This window comes from Gavialis gangeticus, unplaced genomic scaffold (genome assembly GCF_001723915.1).
Source record: "Gavialis gangeticus isolate Ggan-Ray unplaced genomic scaffold, GavGan_comp1, whole genome shotgun sequence".
NCBI classification, from domain to species: Eukaryota; Metazoa; Chordata; order Crocodylia; family Gavialidae; genus Gavialis; species Gavialis gangeticus.
In genome coordinates, this window is record NW_017729031.1 from 9,115,875 (window position 1) to 9,118,391 (window position 2,517).

The window sequence follows — 2,517 nt, forward strand, 5'->3', positions numbered from 1 at the left end:
AGGGAGGGAGTGGAGCTGGGGCTGGGGCAGGGGCAGGGTGCAGGACCAAGCCGCAAGCGCGGGGGGCGAGGGGGACACGGGGAGGGTGGGCAGCTCTCCACCACTGCTCACACCCCTAGGGGAGGCATGGGGGGCATGCTGGCACTGGCGGAAGCTGTCCAGATGCTGGGGCTGCAGCAGAGCCCCTCCAGCAGGGGAAGAGGGTGGAGGATAGCAGACAGCTCTGTGGCTCAGCCCCTTAGTTCTCAGGGGCAGGACAGCAAAGAGATGCTGCAGGGCTGGGGGGAGCAGGGGGCTGCAGGTCAGGAGTGAGGGGCACTGGCAGGGCTGGGTCAGCTGTGGTTTGGGAGTGAGAAGCACCAGGGGGGTCAGGGGACTGTGGGTCAGGAGTGTGGGGCACAGGCAGTGCCAGGGGGCTGCAGGTTAGGAGTGAGAGGCACCAGCATGGTCTGGGGATGGTGGGGGGGCTGTGGCTTGGGAGTGAGGGGCAGAAGCAGGGTACCAGCATATCACTGCCCCCTCACAATCATATTACATCCCCTCCCCAGCAGGGCAGGAGCAGGGCACAGGCATATCACTGCCCCCCACAATCATATTACACCCCCTCTTTTTTTGAAACTGGAAATATGGTAACCCTAACTGGTATACCCACTCACATCCTTCTCCCCGCCTGCCCCCCATGCTCACATCTCCTCCACAAGCTCAAGAGGGTATGCTGTGTATACAAAGGAATTTGCTTGGTATTCCTCCACACTTGGGAAATCCCAGATGGCCATTTAATTTAGCTTTCTAAGGGCTTTGTTACACATTGCACTTCGAGCTGCTCAAATGTTGATCATGTTTGCTAGCTTGTGTTTGAAGCAGTCACACCTTAAAGCTAAAAACCTTCTCTGTCTGTCCCCCACCAGCACAGCTGTGACTTGCCACTACAGGGCTGGTGAGCCCAGATAGGCTTCTATCCCTGCTCTAGGTGTGTGTGTGTTTGGGGTGGGGGGTGTGGAGTATAAGAGATAGGTTGGCAGGGGGTAGGAACATGAAGCTGGAAGGCAGAGAGTTAATGGGATGGGGATGAATAATGAAATGAAAGGTGGGAAGGAAATGGAGTGGAGGAAGGATGGTGAAATGAAGGAAATAAGATGCTGGTAAAAAAAAAATTATAAAAATAAAGAGGAAATAAATTAAGGAAAGTCTCATGTTTTAATAAACTGGGATTTGAGTTTTAGGTGTAGGAGATGCTGGTCATGCTCCCTGGGGTGGGTGGGAGGTGGCAGTGGTGAGAGAAGATATTTTGGGAAGCTGATTTTTGAGAAGCTACTGCTTCTGCTCCAAGAAGGAACTCAAGATCATGGGGAGCTGACCCAGCCCCCTACCTTCTTCCTCCTGCACCCCCGCTAGATCTCACTCCTGGAAAAGTCCATGCACTGCAATCTGACTATCTGCCATATGTTTTGCGGGTTGTTTGCATGGGGTTGCACCCTTGGGGGTGGGAAGGTCATACCCCCTGGGGCAGGGGTGGGAGTTGGCTTGGTGCTAGCACCATCCCTTGGGCAGTAGAGTTCAGAGGGTAGAACAGGAGGGTGAGGGGGGGACACTGCATCCTGGGGCTCTGGAAGACTGCAACTTGGGCAGCTCATCTGTGGGGAGAGGCCACACATTAATGGAACACAAGATGGGTAATGCCAATCAGAGATAAACCTGCCCTGCAGTGGTATAACTTTAAACTGCCTAAAGTGTGCTTAAAACTAGTTTCAGGTGTTAATGTGTGGACAATCCAGGGGTTAAGAGCTCCAGGAGCTGTCTAAAAATTCATGTGTAACAAGGCTCAACTGAAGCACCCACATGGTGCAAAGGAGCTAGCAAGTTTCTGGATCTTGTTCCAGTTTCTGATCACGGGTTGTAACTTAACACATAACACTTACATGCATACCAATTAACGGTATAATTCTGCGTAACGGAATGCTTGTCCAAATGTGTTGTCTTGTCTATCATTTACAAGATGTTGCTTACGAAAGCTTATACCCCTCTGAATTAGTCTACAAGGTGCCACTTTGCCCTGCCTTCTGCCTCATTGCACCAAACATGTTAGCTGTATATCAGTTAAGTGGCTAAACAACTTGGGTTTAGGCACAGGGTTTCTTCAGCTCCAGTTTCTTTTTTAACTTAATTGTACTGTGATTAATTGCATAACAGCTGTATTAACGTTAACTGAACCAGAAACAATGAAAGGGAAACAGCTGTCAAAGGGCTCCTATTAGAAGTCTCAATAGTAACAATAGCCCTTCAGGTTCATAGCTGCTTCCTCACCTCATTTTCAAGGCTTCTAGTAGCAACCTGGAGGCTCTAAACAGAAGCCTTGACAATGAAGAGAGATAGTTTCAGAGCTTCTAATACCAGAGCACTGAGACTGCTGTGCAGGTAAAGAGCATTATTACCAGTCCCATGATCTTAGCAACCATGAAACTCCCCTCCGTTTCAACAGTAAAGCGACCAAAACACTGGCTTGCATCCATAGATGCT

The 2,517-nt window shown here is 50.5% G+C and overlaps 1 protein-coding gene across 1 annotated transcript in view; it reads right to left on the minus strand.

Annotated features, from left to right (window-relative positions):
* KIF5C (kinesin family member 5C) overlaps window positions 1-2,517 on the minus strand; it is a 132,372-nt gene that overhangs the window by 5,074 nt on the left and 124,781 nt on the right. The window lies entirely within an intron of this gene.